The 18,797-nt window shown below is 41.5% G+C and overlaps 1 long non-coding RNA gene across 2 annotated transcripts; it reads right to left on the bottom strand.

Moving 5' to 3' along the window:
• Window positions 1-2,540: 2,540 nt before the first annotated feature.
• Window positions 2,541-18,575, bottom strand: LOC123332182. 2 transcript variants are annotated; one of them, XR_006548952.2, is made up of 3 exons: window positions 17,797-18,575; window positions 10,804-10,914; window positions 2,541-5,120 (listed from the first exon to the last, which is right to left on the bottom strand). It is a non-coding gene; the product is annotated as an uncharacterized LOC123332182 (long non-coding RNA). The 2 variants fall into 2 exon arrangements; XR_006548953.2 differs by having other exon boundaries at window positions 2,541-5,023.
• Window positions 18,576-18,797: the final 222 nt, after the last annotated feature.

Raw genomic sequence — 18,797 nt, 5'->3', positions numbered from 1 at the left:
ATGCCTTTCTCCTAAGCTTCCGATGACTGTGTCAATCCTTGGAACTCCATTGCTAGTATACATATCACTCCAATCTCTGCCTCTATCTTCATATCACCTTCTTCTCTGTGTCTCTCAAGTCTGCCTATAATGCAGGAGCCACTGACTTTCTCTTAGGACACCTGCCATTAGATTTAGGGCCCATTCAAAACACAGGATGATTTCATCTTGAGATCCGTATCTTAATTATACTCACAAAGGCCCTTTTATCAAATAAGGTCATATTTGTAGGTTCTATAGGTTAGAATATGGATATAACTTTGGGGAGGGGGAGGCAGAGGTGGGGAGCCATTCAACCCATACAGTGGGCTGTAGTTCTGTAATCTGCAGGCATTTTCATGTATAGCTATAGCATTCATTCTAGTTGTACCTCTTTTCATATTTATAACTTCTTTCTCTAACAGTAAGAAATCTCTTTCCCACTTTCCTCAACATATTTCCTGACTGTATTCAACCCTTTGTATGTTATCAATCTCCTATAACCTCCACTTCCCTTCCTCTGCAAATCTTCCATAAATGTCTTTCTATCTGAACTAGGGTTCTGATACCCTGTGCCAGGCCATCCCTTATGTAAAAGTTCTCCTTACCCTTCGGGGGTCTAATACCTCTCACCACATGTAGACCTTTGCCTCCCCCTATTGGGGCACCAACACACCACACCAGGCTGCCTAACATGCCCTCCTTAGTCTTCCTGGGCTCTGAAGCCCCGTACTGTACCACCCTTCTACTGCAAGATCCTTCTCACCCCATTCAGGCTCCAATGCCCCAGGCTAGGTCATTCTCTTTATCGAGATGTTCTCCTCAAAGAATCACACAACTGTGCAGGACCCCCACCACATCAGATATTATAATTACTAGTGAAATACTAAAAGATTTCCTCCTGATACTAAAACCAAGACAAGAATGTCTCTATTGTTACTTCTGTTCAACATTATACTGGAGATCTGAACTGAAAAGGAATAAAAGGTATAAAGATGGAAAGAAAACTTTATTTAGAGATTACAAGACTGTACATGAAGAAAAAAAAAATGTATGAAACTAACAAAAGAGTTCATCAAGGTCACCAGATATAAGGGTCAATATTCTAAAATCAATTGTATTTCTATATATAATTGTATTTCTATATATATAATTTCAATTAGAATTGAAATTTTTAAAGTGATGTCATTTATCATACATCAAAAAAGCATCAAATACCAAGAAATAAATCTAATGAAAAATATTCAAGATTCTACATGCAAAACTAGGAAACAGTAGTAAAAAAAAGAAAACCTAAATAAAGAGAAAAATATATACTAATGGATTGTAAAACTCAATAGTGTGTCTACTTCTCCCAGATTTGTCAAAAGATTAAATGCAATCCCAATAAAATCCCCAGTAGATGTTTCAATGGAAATTGATAGGCTGACTCTAAAATTTATATGGAAATCAAAGAGCCAAAAGAGTAAAGACAGTACTGAAGAAAAAGAAGTTGGAAGGTTTATCTACCCAATAACCAGATATCCAAACTTATTATAAATCTATAATATCTAAAACAGCATGATATTGGATAGACAAATGGAGCAAACTCCATGAACAGACCCCTAAATTTATGGTTACTTGATTTATGATGAAGTTCTAATACCCAGGGGAAAGGATGATTTTTTTTCCCAATAAAAGGTGCCAGACAATTAATCTCTACCTCACACTATACACAAAAATCAATTCTATACACAAAAATCAATTCTAAATGGACCATAGACTGAATACAGCTTCTTGATGATAACTTAACAAAATATTTCCATGATTTGGAGTAGACAAAGATTTTGTAAACAGGACATAAAATTTAAAATAACTAACCAAATGAAAAAAATTGATAAACTGGACTACACTAAAATTGAGAACTTATATTTATCAAAAGTCATCATTGACAGAATAAAAAAGGAAACCCAGAAAATGGAAGAAGAAATACTGAGTTAGCCAAAAAGTTTGTTTGGGTTTTCCATAATGTCCATAATATCTATCGGAAACCCAAACAAACTTTTTGGCTAAACCAATATATATCTGCCAAAGGACTGGTTATAGAATATAAGATGAATCTCAGAATCATAAAAATGAATAAATCAATAAGGAAAAGAGAGACAACTCAATTTTTTAAATGGATAAAAGACTTGAACAGGTGTTTTATAAATGGGAACTCTAAATGGCCATTAAGCTTTTGAAAAAGTGCTAACCCTCATTAGACACCAGGAAAAATGTAAATTAAAACCACAGTGAGATTTCACTATAGTCCATCAAAATGGCTAAAATGAAAACAGACAGAAAACAGTAAGTGTGGGTAAGAATATGAGCAACAAGAACTCTTGCACACTGGTTAATGAGTATACATTGATAGGCTGTTGTTGCTTAGTTGCTAAGTCATGTCTGACTCTACGACCCCATGGATTGTAGCCCACCAGGTTCCTCTGTCCACAGGAATTCCCAGGCAAGAATACTGGAGTGGTTGCCATTTCCTTCTCCAGGGGATATTCCCGACCCAGGGATTGAATCCATGTCTCCTGCTTAGCAGGTGAATTGGTTATCACTGAACCACCAGGGAAGCCCCCAAATTGATAGAAGCACTGTGGAAAACACGTTACAGTACCTACTAAAGCTGAACGTATGTATATCCTGTGACCCAGAATTTTAACTCCTAGGTTTACAACCTACAGAAATATATAATATATATATATATATTCACCATAAGGCCTATACTAGGATGTGCTCAGTGTGTGTGTGTATGTGTGTGTGTGTGCGAGCTCAGCTGTATCCGACTCCGGTCAGAGTGCATCTCCTAAGTTCAGAGTTCCCTTTTCTGCTATTCTTATGTAGTGATAAAAAATGTGGCAGCATGCTTTCTAAGGTTTCTTGGCTCTGCTCCCCTCCCCATTCTTGTCTGAGCCTTGTCTTGTCTTTATCTTTGTTGTACCTATCCTGCCCAGTTTTGATTCTTCTCCAAGTACTTTCTTCTTAGCGTGGGCTCCTGTCCTGGCAAAGAGCCCTGATGGCCGGCCCATCTTGAGAGTTCACTAGGGCTAGAGTACTCATTTACATCAAACCTTCCTGGAGACTGCTTGCTGCTGCTGCACCACTCAGGGATTAGGTAAAACCCCTTCCAGTTTCTGCTATAAATTGACCCACCAGCACCTATCAGTTATCTTTATGTCCCTCCTATTCTTAGGTTCATCAAAAGCTCACTGCTTCCTCTGCTTGCTTCTGCACACGTGCCAATTCTGGGTCTTGGTGCCTTGTCCTCACCCACTTATATTTTGGGTTTCATGGGGGATATCTTGCCATCTAATTTTGTTGTAAATGTTATCCATGGGATTGTAGTTTTGCTGATTCTTATATCTGTTTTTACGTAGGGATTTAGAGTGAAACACTATGCCTTTGACACAGCTACCTTCATGGAATTCCAATGTTCTATATCTTCTTGTGGATGGTGGTTGAATGTGTTCACTCTGTACAAAATCAGCGATCTGTGCCCTTCATAATTGTGCACTCACTATTATGTATATTATAAATTGATAGAAAGTTTACCCTTTATTAGTCAGAGTTCTTCAGAGAAACAAAACTAATATGGTGTGTAGATAGACAGTTCAGAGGGGGGATTTATCTTAAAGGATTGGCACATTCATCTTAAGGAAAGATTTATTATGGAGGCTGGCAAGTCCAAAGTCTCTGGGGGGTAAGACGGCAGGCTGCCGACCCAGGGAAGAGCTGATGTTGCAATTCAAGTCTGAAAGCCACCTTAAAATTAACCATATAGCTCCTACCCTACAGAGAACCTCAATTTGTATTTATAGATGAGACTCAGAGATGCTAAGTAACTTGCCCAAGGTCACAGCGACAAAGGAGTGGCTCCAGGAGCAGAACCTAACCATCCCTGAGAGCAGAGTCTATGCTCTTTCCACTACACCAGCTGAAAGGTGTTCTAATAGACTCCAGTACAATCTTCATAGCTATTTTGCAGGTCCAAGACACCGTTCTCCTTGACAGGGGCTCCAGTAGTTCTGCTTTTGCCTTCCACTCAGCAGCCAGAGTGATCACTTCAAGACAGAAATCTGATTCTGTCACGGAGAACACTTCAGTGGTGTGTCACTGTCTTAGTCCTTCCAGGCTCCCATAACAAAAGTCCCATAGGCTGGTGGCCTGAATAACAAACATTTATTTCTCACAATTCTGGAGGTTGGGCAGTCCAAGACCAAAGTGCTGGCAGGTTCAGTGTCTGGTGAGAGCCCCCCCTCCTGGCTCACAGATGTGTTCTCACTGTGTCCTCACATGGCAGGAGGGGCAAGAGTGCTCTCTGGAGCCTCTTTCATAAAGACACTAATCCCATTCATGGGAGCTCCACCCTCATGACCTAATCACCTCTCAAAGGCCCTGCCTTCTAATACCATTGGGGTTAGGATTTCACCATATGAACTTTGAGGGGACACAAACATTCAGTCTGTAACAGTAAATAAGAATACAGGTGTAACTTTCATGATAAAGACTATATATATATAGTTTAAACAGGTTAGAAATTTATCAGTAAGTAAGTAAAGTCACCCAGTCGTGTCTGACTCTTTGTGGCCCCATGGACTGTAGCCTACCAGGCTCCTCTGTCCATGGGATTTTCCACGCAAGAGTACTGGAGTGGGTTGCCATTTCCTTCTCCAGGGGATCTTCCTGACCCAGGGATGGAACCTGGGTCTCCAGCATTGCAGATAGATGCTTGACCATCTGAGCCACGAGGGAAGCACCAGAAATTTATCAACATGTCACATATAGTCTGAGTTTAACAGCCTGGGGCTGCAATGGATGCTTCATGATGATGGGGATCTAGTTTCTGTTTTCCTGCTTTGCCATCCTCAGCATATGGCTTCCATCTCAAGGTCTAGGATGACTCCTCCAGTCCAGCGAGAAGATTTCAGCCGATGAGAAGGAAATAGGAGGAAATGGAAGCCTGTCCTTTGCTCACAACCTGCTGATCAGAACTTGGTCACATGGGCAAATCCATATGCAAGTGAGTATGGAAAGTTATCTTTTAAATGGGTAGCCAAAACTCTAGGATTTAAACACTGAAAGAATAGAGGGGGGGAAAGGATATTGAAGAACAACCAATACTCTATACCACAAATGGTATTCCTTGGCTCTTACAAAAATATATGTCTCTTGGTTTTGCCTTTCCAGTCTTTAGTCTCACCTCCCAGCAACCCCCACCCCACCTCTGCCCTCTAACCACACCAGCCTTCTTCCAATTCTTTGAGTGTTCTATTCTACCCCAATCCCAGGGCCTTTGCAGGAACTATTTGTTCTGCTGGAATACTTTTCTCCCACATCACCTAATTATCTCACTCATTCTTCAGATGTCAGCTCAAGTATCATTTCCTCAGGTAGGCCTTCCCTGATCCTATTCAAATACAGGTATCTTTCTTAACCACTTTTATCCACCATGAACACTTCCTTTACCATATTTTGTTCAGCTACCATTGTATACCTATTGGATAATATTCAACTAATGGCCATCTCCTCCTCCAGACAGGAAGTCAATAAAGGCAAGGCCAGTTCAGTTCTGCTCACTGTTGTATCTCTAGCACCTAATAGAGTGCAGGGGACAAATAATTTTCTTGAAAGAATAGATGAGTGAGTGACAGTGAGTCCTTGAAATTTTCTGAATGACACTGAGAGGACACTTTCAGCTATGTGGACAAGTTCTCAGATCACATGGCTTGGTCCAGAGACTTCTCAGCTCTACAGTCACTGTGGCAAGGCAGGACTATCTGGATCCTTTGGCAGGCAAAATGGTTGGATGGCACCACCGACTCAATGGGCATGAGTTTGGGTAAACTCCAGGAGTTGGTGATGGACAGCGAGGCCTGGCGTGCTGTAGTCCATGGGGTTGCAAAGAGCCGAACCAGACTGAGCAACTGAACTGAACTGAACTCTGCAGGCAGAGAATGGCTTGTCTAAATTCCACATTATAAGGTTTGATTTTAGCATCCAGTGCACTACCCTCTTGCCCCTAACTGCACACACATTCTTTCAGGCATTCAGCATTTTTTTGTTTTGATGAGGCTGTCTTTTAAAAGGAGGCAGGTTGAATTCTGCCAGATTGCGTCTCTGCACTGAAGCCCCACATCTGCATCATGTGAAGGACTGGCTGCCCAGAGATCCAGAGCTCAGCATACCCAGAGGGAGAAGGCACTTGGGGATGCCCATTGGAGTTAAAATCGAGTCAACTGGAGAGTTTCTGCAAATCAAAGATTTCACTCTTCTGCATTATTCCTGGTCCAAACATAAAGATCTCTACAGACCTCAGAGTTGTAACTGGATGCTTTTGGCTACAGGTCACAGAAGACTCCTCAGCTGACCTTTCTTATGACATATCACAAGGAGCCTGGAGGCAGGGCAGCCCAGGGTTCTTTGTTGGAACATTCCACGGAAGACTTGAATTCTCTCCATCCCCAATTTATACAAATGGCCTGCTTTTTGCTTTTTCCTTCAGCAATGTATCATTCCAAACAGTACTATAAAGAACTACCTTATGCTTTGTTTTCTTTTTAAACTGACTAGTAACCCATCTTAAAGAGATACCATACTTTATTTAACCAATCCCCTCTTTTTTTTTTTTTTTTTTTTTTTTTTTTTTTTTTTTTTTAGGTTTTCTCCTATATTTTTTCTAGGAGGTTTATATTTTTGCATTTTACATTTAGGTCTATCTGCTATCCATTTTTTTTTTTTTTGTTTGTTTTATTTATTTTTTTTTTTTTAATTTTATTTTATTTTTAAACTTTACATAACTGTATTAGATTGCCAAATATCAAAATGAATCCGCCACAGGTTTACATGTGTTCCCCATCCTGAACCCTCCTCCCTCCTCCCTCCCCATTCCATCCCTCTGGGTCGTCCCAGTGCACCAGCCCCAAGCATCCAGTATCGTGCATCGAACCTGGACTGGCAACTCATTTCATACATGATATTTTACATGTTTCAATGCCATTCTCCCAAATCTTCCCACCCTCTCCCTCTCCCACAGAGACCATAAGACTGTTCTATACATCAGTGTCTCTTTTGCTGTCTCGTACACAGGGTTATTGTTACCATCTTTCTAAATTCCATATATATGCGTTAGTATACTGTATTGGTGTTTTTCTTTCTGGCTTACTTCACTCTGTATAATAGGCTCCAGTTTCATCCACCTCATTAGAACTGATTCAAATGTATTCTTTTTAATGGCTGAATAATACTCCATTGTGTATATGTACCACAGCTTTCTTATCCATTCATCTGCTGATGGACATCTAGGTTGCTTCCATGTCCTGGCTATTATAAACAGTGCTGCGATGAACATTGGGGTACTCGTGTCTCTTTCCCTTCTGGTTTTTTCAGTGTGTATGCCCAGCAGTGGGATTGCTGGATCATAAGGCATGTCTATTTCCAGTTTTTTAAGGAATCTCCACACTGTTCTCCATAGTGGCTGTACTAGTTTGCATTCCCACCAACAGTGTAAGAGGGTTCCCTTTTCTCCACACCCTCTCCAGCATTTATTACTTGTAGACTTTTGGATTGCAGCCATTCTGACTGGCGTGAAATGGTACCTCATAGTGGTTTTGATTTGCATTTCTCTGATAATGAGTGATGCTGAGCATCTTTTCATGTGTTTGTTAGCCATCTGTATGTCTTCTTTGGAGAAATGTCTATTTAGTTCTTTGGCCCATTTTTTGGTTGGGTCATTTATTTTTCTGGAGTTGAGCTGTAGGAGTTGCTTGTATATTCTCGAGATTAGTTGTTTGTCAGTTGCTTCATTTGCTATTATCTTCTCCCATTCTGAAGGCTGTCTTTTCACCTTGCTAATAGTTTCCTTTGATGTGCAGAAGCTTTTGAGGTTAATTAGGTCCCATTTGTTTATTTTTGCTTTTATTTCCAATATTCTGGGAGGTGGGTCATAGAGGATCCTGCTGTGATGTATGTCAGAGAGTGTTTTGCCTATGTTCTCCTCTAGTTTTATAGTTTCTGGTCTTACGTTTAGATCTTTAATCCATTTTGAGTTTATTTTTGTGTATGGTGTTAGAAAGTGTTCTAGTTTCATTCTTTTACAAGTGGTTGACCAGAGTTCCCAGCACCACTTGTTAAAGAGATTGTCTTTAATCCATTGTATATTCTTGCCTCCTTTGTCGAAGATAAGGTGTCCATATGTGCGTGGATTTATCTCTGGGCTTTCTATTTTGTTCCATTGATCTATATTTCTGTCTTTGTGCCAGTACCATACTGTCTTGATAACTGTGGCTTTGTAGTAGAGCCTGAAGTCAGGTAGGTTGATTCCTCCCGTTCCATTCTTCTTTCTCAAGATCGCTTTGGCTATTCGAGGTTTTTTGTTTTTCCATACAAATTGTGAAATTATTTGTTCTAGCTCTGTGAAGAATGCTGTTGGTAGCTTGATAGGGATTAACCAATCCCCTCTTGATGAACTTTTAATTTGTATCCAGTCTTTTGCTTTCAGATCAGATCAGATCAGTAGCTCAGTCGTGTCCGACTATTTGCGACCCCATGAATCGCAGCATGCCAGGCCTCCCTGTCCATCACCAACTCCCAGAGTTCACTCAGACTCATGTCTATCGAGTCAGTGATGCCATCCAGCCATCTCATCCTCTGTCGTCCCCTTCTCCTCTTGCCCCCAATCCCTCCCAGCATCAGAGTCTTTTCCAATGAGTCAACTCTTCCCATGAGGTGGCCAAAGTACTGGAGTTTCAGCTTTAGCATCATTCCTTCCAAAGAAATCCCAGGGCTGATCTCCTTCAGAATGGACTGGTTGGATCTCCTTGCAGTCCAAGGGACTCTCAAGAGTCTTCTCCAACACCACAGTTCAAAAGCATCAATTCTTTGGCGCTCAGCCTTCTTTACAGTCGAACTCTCACATCCATACATGACCACAGGAAAAACCATAGCCTTGACTAGACGAACCTTTGTTGGCAAAGTAATGTCTCTGCTTTTGAATATGCTATCTAGGTTGGTCATAACTTTCCTTCCAAGGAGTAAGCGTCTTTTAATTTCATGGCTGCAATCACCATCTGCAGTGATTTTGGAGCCCAGAAAAATAAAGTCTGCCACTGTTTCCACTGTTTCCCCATCTATTTCCCATGAAGTGATGGGACCAGATGCCATGATCTTCGTTTTCTGAATGTTAACAGTAATGCTTATTTAACTTATATGCAGAGTACATCATCAGAAACGTTGGGCTGGATGAAGCACAAGCTGGAATCAAGATTGCTGGGAGAAATATCAATAACCTTAGATATGCAGATGACACTACCCTTATGCCAAAAGTGAAGAAGAACTAAAGAGCCTCTTGATGAAAGTGAAAGAGGAGAGTGAAAAAGTGGGCTTAAAACTCAACATTCAGAAAACTAAGGCCATGGCATCTGGTCCCATCACTTCATGGGAAATAGATGGAGAAACAATGGAAACAGTGACAGACTTTTTTGGGGGGCTCCAAAATCACTGCAGATGGTGACTGAAGTCATGAAATTAAAAGACACTTGCTCCTTGGAAGAAAAGTTATGACCAAACTAGACAGCATATTAAAAAGCAGAGACATTACTTTGCCAACAAAGGTCCATCTAGTCAAAGCTATGGTTTTTCCAGTCGTCATGCATGGATGTGAGAGTTGAACTATAAAGAAATCTGAGCGCGGAAGAATTGATGCTTTTGAACTGTGGTGTTGGAGAAGACTCTTGAGAGTCCCTTGGACAGCAAGGAGATCCAACCTTGGATCCTAAAGGAAATCAGTCCTGAATATTCATTGGAAGGACTGATGCTGAAGCTGAAACTCCCAATACTTTGGCCACTTGCTGAGAACTGACTCATTTAAAAGACCCTGAAGCTGGGAAAGATTGAAGGCAGGAGGAGAAGGGGACGACAAAGGATGAGATGGTTGGATGGCATCACTGACTCAATGGACATGAGTTTGAGTAAGCTCCAGGAGTTGGTGATGGACAAGGAAGCCTGGCGTGCTGCAGTCCATGGGGTTGCAAAAAGTTGGACACAACTGAGTGAATGAACTGAACTGAACTGAAACAACAATGTGATGCATAAGTTATTCCATGTGTGAGTGAGTGCTTCTGAAGATATAGTCCTAGAAGGGAAACTGCTTGGTCATAAGACATATATACCATTTGTAATTTTACAGATAGTGCAAATCTGCTTTTCATGTGGGCCATACCAATTTACACTGCCCTCCCCAAATATGAACGGCGGCGCTTTAAGCTGAAGACAAAGTGGAGAAACTATGGTGGATGCCTGAATGGTTTCTGCATAGAGAAACAGTCAGCTTAAACACAAAGTGGAGAAACTATGATGGATGCCTGAATGGTTTCTGCATAGAGAAACAGTCAGTGGGTTGTTTATCAACTCAGTCATTTAACAAGCCTCAATCCTCTTTTCAATAAATCATTAACCCTGTGGACTAACCCATCCCACCGTTGTCTAAGGGATCCAGACTGTCCATGTGCAGGCCATGTTTCAGAACTCAGCACCAGTCCCTTCGTCACTCTATCCACAAACAACTCCTCCCTAGATGTCTTTTCTCTCCATCTCCATCTGGCCATCTCCTATCCTCCCTTAGACCCAGTTAACATGTCCTCTCTTTGGTTAAACATTAGCTGACACCCTCAGGCAGGATTAGTCACTATTCTCTGCTCCTACGGAATTCTGTTCATACCCCAATCATAGCACAAATCATCAATAATATAATTATCCAATTACCTGTCTGTCTCCCACACTGCGCTTCTCAAGGAGAGAAACCTCATCTTCATCTTTGGGCCAGTGCCTCCACACATGGTACCTGGCACATTAGTGGTTCACAGTAAAGCCTTGCTGAAATCAAATTAGGCAAGGACACAATTTAGTAGCACAGTAGCAAATGTAACAGTTTTTTTCTTTTTTCCTTTTCTGGTGGCATTGATCAGAGGGTCAAAAATACAGACGCTTCTGAATATTTCTTTATATGCTTCTGAACTTTCCTTTTCTCCTTGAGCCTGTTCTGTTCTCTGCTATGTTCTCAGTGCCTAAAACAATACCTGGGAGACAAGAGGCACTTCATAAATAAATTTTGAATAAATAGATATCTCTGATGAGAAAAAACATCTACAGTATAACTAGAATTTTATTTATTTATTTTTTTTGTCCGTTTGATGTGGCTAAAGGGGTACTTCTAACTCTTTCAAAAGCCTCAAGCTTGGTCCCTCATGTGCCAGTTCTGTGTATTTGGGTTTTATTTCACCTCAAATTAATGCATGTAAAGTGCTTAGCCGGGGAAGGCAATGGCATCCCACTCCAGTACTCTTGCCTGGAAAATCCCATGGACAGAGGAGCCTGGTGGGCTGCAGTCCATGGGGTCGCTAAGAGTCGGGCACGACTGAGCGACTTCCCTTTCACTTTTCACTTTCATGCATTGGAGAAGGAAATGGCAACCCACTCCAGTGTTCTTGCCTGGAGAATCCCAGGGACAGAGGAGCCTAGTGGGCTTCCGTCTATGGGTTCGCACAGAGTTGGACACGCCTGAAGCAACTTAGCAGCAGCAGCAAAGTGCTTAGCACTGCGTCAGGTACTTAGTGCACATGCAGTAAATGCTGCAATTTTTCTTCTGGCAGTGTGGTTTATAGGATCTTAGTTCCCTGACCAGGGATTGAACCCAGGCCCTTTGCAGTGAAAGCACAGAGTCTAAATTCTGGGCCACCAGGGAATTCCCTTAATTTTATTATTGCCACAAGCCCAAGCATGCTCCCATCAGCTCACCACCTGTGCTAGTCTCTTCATCTCTCTCCCAGCAGATAATGTGGCCCTGATCCCTGGAAAACCTGTGAAGCAATTTACCAGCTGTGTGACGCTGGGCCAGTTTTTTAATTAAAAAACTCTCAGAGGCTCAATCTCTTCATTTGGACAACAAGCATTATATTAATATCTACCTCTCTGGATTGTTATGAAGATTAAATGAGACAATTGTGGACACTGCTTAGCTCCATGTGGGTCTCACAGTAAGCATTCAGTTACCATCATTACCATCAACATCATCTCTTCTTTTTGAAGGGCTCATTCCCACAGCCCTTCTGGTTGACCATAAATCTTTAGCTGGTTCTGGTGTTTGAAGCATCACCAGAAAGCTTGTCTTGACCATGTGTGAATGAAGTTCCTGCTCTTCCCTTGATGCCCTCCTGTCTGCATTATGTGAAGATATTTATTTCACTCTCACAAAAATGTTTTGCTCCGAACCATTCCCAGGAGTTGGAAGTAGGCCACAGGAACTTCAAATCACAAAATACTCAGCCACTCACTCTTCCTGATCACTTCCCTGCCTGATGTCCTGTATTTGGCTGACACTTCACTGTGCCATGGAGGCCAATTTTGATGAGTCCTATTTCCCATAGACTCACTTGTGCTTTTGCCTTGTAAATTTTCAGGGAATGTGAGGTTACCTCTGATCCAGAGACCATCATTTCACCTTCTCCTGGGGGCCTGCATCTAAAGAGGAACTGTACACTGACCTACTAAACTAGTTTTGTGCATGTTACTGTTTTATGAAGCAAAACAATGTATGGTAGAGGAATATTAGGTATTAGGAATTGTAAGGATAATTATAGAGACTAGAAGATAACTCACATAGAAGTCAGGCAGAGGTTATCTCTGTGGAGGAGGGAGGGGGATATAATTGTGGAAGGGCCCACAGGGAGCATTATGGAATCCTCATAATATACTGTTTCTTAACCTAAATAGTGCGTTTATGAAAGTTCATTGGATGATTAATCTTTAAACTATACATATTCATGTAATGTATTTAAGTGATTGATATATTTCTTAATTTCTTAATAATATGATGTACTTTTTAATTCCTTGAAAAGCAAAAAACATTTTGAAAGAGGAAGGGAGGGAGGAAGGGAGGAAAGCAGAGAGGGAGGAATAGAGTGGGGAGGAAGGCAGCAAGCTGAATCTGTTAATAGGAAAGAAGATGCCAATGTCAAATTCCCATTTTTGGCTGATATTATTCCAGGAGGATCAATTCAATAGTTACTATGTGGATCAGTTTATTAAAATTTTTGAACTGTGTAGTTAATCCATGTTCAAAATCAAACATTCTAAGCTTCTTTCCTCAGACGGTCTTCCAGATCAAGACGTCTCTCATGGGTTTAGGGCACAGAATTTCATAGGGAATCTTAACCTTAAAAGTGCTCCTGCAGCAAAGATGGGACAATTATTCATCAGGCCAGAATATGAATTAACTCTTCAGTTTCACATTAAGTGACCTCTGCTTCCCATCCCCCAAATTAACTCTGTCACCTTCAGTACTTATATTTCAAAAGACACTTTTATTCACCAGTTATGTAAAATACCAGTCTCTCAGCATGAGGGTTCTGAACTTGGGCTGGTCACCCCTCCTTAGGCAACCTGTTGATCCTGCACTCCCGGGAGGTCACCATATTGATGCCAAACTTAGTGCAGACACCTAATCAGCATAGCGCACTACAGCCCAGAACTCCTGGGCTTAAATGATCCTCCAGCCTCAGCCTCCTGAGTAGCTGGGACTATAGGCAAATGCCACCACACCTGGAACCAGGGGTCTTAATTTTGAATTACTTTCAATGATTTCTGCCAAAAGTCTTGCTGGAATTTGTTTCCTGAACTGGTCAAAGCTTATACCAGTTAAAATGCTTAGAATGCGTGGTATGACCACAACCCCTTCCTAAGACAGTTTCTTAAATATATTGGTAGATATCCATGCTGTTACCACTTTATGACCTCATCCTCCACTCTACTCCAACCACAGCTATTAGCCCAGGATTGGGCACCTACCTTATGATAGATTACCTGAATGTGAGCCAATGCCCTTTGCATATTTGCTAAATAGGTAAATAAATGAATGATGACCATGATGTGACCTGGCACAAGAGCGTTGCCAACAGAATTGACCATGCCTAAATGAATCAATCAGATTCACTCTCTTGTACAGCTGAAACTGAGATGAATAAGGTGATAATAGGTTGTGAAATTGAGTTAACACAAAAAAGAGTGGGCAGGTTGCAGAGGTTTTGAGGCCACAAAAAAGCAGAAGCCATGAGTAAGCAAAATCAGTGAACAAACAAATGATATTCAGAGAAGAGACTGAAGGGGTTGACTGCTAGCAGGAAGAGTAGGAAAATCAAGGAAAGAAACAAGCTGAGTCCCCATGATGGCAGGGAACTGAAGCACTTCTGATGTTGTGGGCATGATAACATGACCCAGTCACAATTTTACTTAAGGTCCTAAATCACCTAGTTCTTAAGTTATGTCCCAGGTTACCTAAGGATTAGCTGTAACTCTTGGTTTCTTATAAAATACTGACCTTCTTGCCACATGTAGATGGTGATATTACAGTTTGTAGTATACATCTTAAAAGAAGGCAAGAAAAAGATAAAAAGAAACAAAAAACAGTCTGTGATTAATTTTGAATTAATTGTTGTGAAGGTGGAAGGTCTGGGACTAGATTCACTACACTACTAATATTTTACAGCTATAGAAGTCAAAGATAAAGAAAAAATACTGAAAGAAACCAGACAGGAAAACACCTTACTTATAGAGGAGCAAAGACAAGAATTACATCCAACTTCTCAGAAACCATGCAAGCAAGAGGAAAGTGGACTGAAATATTTAAAGTGTTGAGAGAAAAAACTACCAACCTAGAATTCTGTAGCCTGCAAAATTATTCTTCAAAAGTGGAGGAGAAAGAGACTCTCTCAGACAAACAAAAAACTGAAGGAATTTGTTGCCAATAGATCTGCCTTGCAAGAAATGTTAGAAGAAGTTCTTTAGAGAAAAGGAAATGGATCTACATAAAGAAAGGAAAAACACTGGAGAAGGAATAAGGATAAGTGAAATAAATACACTTTAGGAACTTCCCTGGTGGTCCAGCAGCTAAGACTCTGTGCTCCCAAAGCAGGGGGCCCAGGCTTGATCAGGGAACCAGATCTTGCATGCCATCTGCAACTAAGAACTTGCCTGTCAACACTAAAAGATCCCACATGCCGCAATGAAGATTGAAGATGCTGCGTACCACAACTAAGATATGGCTCAGTCAGACAAATAATTTCTTTTAAATATACTTTAAATATAAAGACATAACTAGGTAAAAGTAAAAGGATAGAAAAAGACATACCATGCTGGTACTAAAAGAAAGCCAGAGTGGCTATAATAATATCAAAGTAGATTTCAGAGAAAAAATATAACCAACAATAAAGAGGATAATTTATAATGATAAAAAGGTCAATTCATCAAAGGAGCATAACAATCCGAAGTGTTTATGCTCCTAAAAACAGAGCTCCAAGATTCACAATGCAAAAACTGATAGAACTGCAAGGACTAATCAACAATTATATTCAGATTTCAATATTCCTTTGTCAATAATTTATAGAACGTGCTGACAGAAAGTCATAAGAACACAGAAGGCAAGAACAACACTATCAACCAACTTGACCTAATTGCCATTTATAGAACGTTTCACTTAACAAAAAACATACACAGTTTTTTCAGTGGTCTGCAGTTGAGGAGAACCATCTAGGTAGGAAACAGTTGAGTGTCATTAGCTTTAAGTATCGGAGAAGGCAATGGCACCCCACTCCAGTACTCTTGCCTGGAAAATCCCATGGATGGAGGAGCCTGGTAGGCTGCAGTCCATGGGGTTGCTAGGAGTCAGACACAACTGAGCGACTTCACTTTCACTTTTCACTTTCATGCACTGGAGAAGGAAATGGCAACCCACTCCAGTGTTCGTGCCTGGAGAATCCCAGGGACGGGGGAGCCTGGTGGGCTGCCATCTCTGGGGTTGCACAGAGTCGGACATGACTGAGGTGACTTAGCAGCAGCTTTAAGTATGCAATTAAAGTCTTGGCAAGAGGCAAAGAGAGTACAGAGAGTGAGAAGAGAAAAGGGCCTATGACCACAGGAAAAGTAAAGGAAGAGGAACCAGCGGAACAGCCCGAGGAGCAGCCGGGAAGTAGGAGAAGCAGAAGAGTGAACGTTATCAAGACCACATGAAGAGTGTTTCACACAGGGAATGGTCCATTGAGTCAAGTCCACATTTATTCATTCAACAACTCTGAGCACCTGCTATATAGCAGGCACTCTGCTGGGGACACAATGGATAAACTCTTCTGGAGTTTATCATCTAGAGGGAAAGACAATTGAATAAATCTCTCCAATAAATCTGTAATTACAAAAATGGTTTTGTGAGAGCATGCATCAGAGGAATGCTGTCTTCCTTGTGGGAGAACATTTGAACTAGGTCAAGATAGAAGGGCACCAGATAAAACACCAAAAACACTGCAACAAAAGAAAAAATAGATAAATTGGACTTCATCAAAATTAAAACCTTTCATGCTTCAAAGAATACCATCAAGAAAGGGAAAAGACCACCTGAGCAGAGGAGAAAATGTTTGCAAAATGTATGAAGGATAAAAGGGGCTTCCCCAGTGGCTCAGACAATAAAGAATATGCCTGTAATGCAGGAGACCCAGGTTCGATCCCTGGGTCAGGAAGATTCCCTGGAGAAGGGAATTGGCAACCCACTCCAGTATTCTTGCCTGGAAAATCCCATAGTCAGAGGAGACTGTCGAGTTACAGTCCATAGGGTTGCAAAGAGTTGGACACAACTGAGCAACTAACACACACAAACACACATAAAGGATAAAGGACTTCTTTCTAGATTTATAAAAACAAAAACTTCTAAAACTTAATAATAAAAGACCCATAATCCGATTGAAAAATGAACAGAGGATCCAAGAAAGATATAAAAATGGCTAATAAGCATGTAAAAGTTCAAAATCACCTGCATTAAAGAAATACAATCCAAAACTATGAGATACCACTTCACACCCAAAAGGATGGCTATAATGATCATTTTAAAAATGGAAAATAACTGGGATGACCCAGAAGGATGGGATGGGGAAGGAGATGGGAGGCGGGTTCAGGATGGGGAACACATGTACACCCGTGGCGGATTCATGTCAATGTATGGCAAAACCAATACAATATTGTAATTAGCCTCCAATTAAAATAAATAAATTTATATTTAAATTTTTTTTTTAAAAATGGAAAATAACAAGTCTTGGTGAGTATATTAGTTTTCTAGAGCTGCTGTAACAAATTATCATAAACTGAGTGTGTAAGTAGCAAAAATTTATTGTCCCAAGTTTTTGTGGTGTTAACAGATAAACTGAGGCATATATAAAAATGGGTGAAAGAAAACGTGCAAAACCTTTGTATCAGGAAACACGCATGGCCCATTGGAGAAGTAAAAGATCAATGGAATGAATCTGGAGAGAGCTGGGTCTGACCATGCTGGCTGGAGATTTGAGTATTAATTCTAAAAGCAAAGGGGAGCCACTGAAAGATTTTAAGTAGAGGTGGACAGGACTTACATTTGAAAAGAGCATTGGTAGCAAAGGAGAGTCAGTTAGGAGAGAAAAGTTAAATTCAGCAACAAATAAGTTAAGTAACCTGGGATAAAACCAGTTCAGGTGAATAGACAGGATGACTAACTTGGAGAACGGGAAAGGAAGTGGAGTCGGCAAAATTATACTCCACTTAGTAAAGCTTCTTCCTATTCCGGTCTCCAGGGAAACAGATCAAAAATATACTTGGCTTGAGAAAAAATAAAAGACATGTTTGCATGCATATTCACTCACAGCCGGTTCAGCAGCTTCTGTGTCTGTTCAAGGATTCCACACTTACCCTGACACAGAGAGAGGACCCATGACTGCAGTTCTTCTGATGGTTCTCTTTCACCACACTCCGTCCTTCTTTCATTGATGGGAGGGGTGGAGGGAGGAGGCTGCCACCATCCGAGATTTGGAGGCACTTCAGAAACGCAACTGTTTCCCTTTTATCTTTACTGAGTCTCTCATCGGGACTCTGTACAACCCAGAACCCAAAGGCAGCCCAAATAGACACAATCAAGCCCTAGTCAAGAGAAGACCTACCTAAAAACGCCCCAAGTTGCCCCTGGCTACTTCAATGCTCCCAGACCGGAAAGTCCCAGTGGAAAGAGGCAGTTGTCTTAACAGATGTGGATTAAAATACTGATACCGCCAGTTTTGCTAAATTTATAAAAACATGATCGTGTGGACACGTTGCTAAGATCCATACCATGGCCACAAACGGGACCTGGGCAAGTGGCCCTCCAGAAGGTGAAGTTTGGTTAGTGTCAGAGCAAACCACCCTCCGCGGTCACAAAGGCTCCTTAAAAGGCTGAGCCAAAGGGAGGGAACTTTATTTACGCTTGGAGGTTGGTGTGGAGCGGACAGAGCTAAGCTCTGGGGAGGAAAGGAGGGGCTTCGACACAGTGCCTCACAGCGCGTGGCAAGCCCTGGTAGCTGCCCAATGAATGAAGCTGTGACCGCTCCCGGCCTAACCCCGTATCTAGGTCTCCGTTGACCCAGCTTCCCACTCCAGCGTTGCTCGACCGATTCGCAGAAGGGCCAGCGACCTCCAGCCCACACGCCCCTTCCGCATGTTTCAAAAGGAGCGCGCCCCCTCTGGCCCGCCCCCCACTTCCGGCCTGGAAACCCGTTGGATCCCGTCAGGTCTCGCGATATTGCATTTTCTGGCCTGCGGAGCGGAGCGGGATCGTCGCACTCTGGAATCTGCAGGAGCTAACCCCTTAGGATGTCGTTTGGCACGTAGGCTCTTTACCCGACCCGTTTTCTACGACCGCCGACGGGGCTATAAATGCT

Source organism: Bubalus bubalis, chromosome 2 (assembly GCF_019923935.1).
Source record: "Bubalus bubalis isolate 160015118507 breed Murrah chromosome 2, NDDB_SH_1, whole genome shotgun sequence".
Classification (NCBI taxonomy): Eukaryota; Metazoa; Chordata; class Mammalia; order Artiodactyla; family Bovidae; genus Bubalus; species Bubalus bubalis.
The sequence above is the reverse complement of the archived record's forward strand: the minus strand, read 5'-3'. Positions and strand labels throughout refer to the sequence as shown.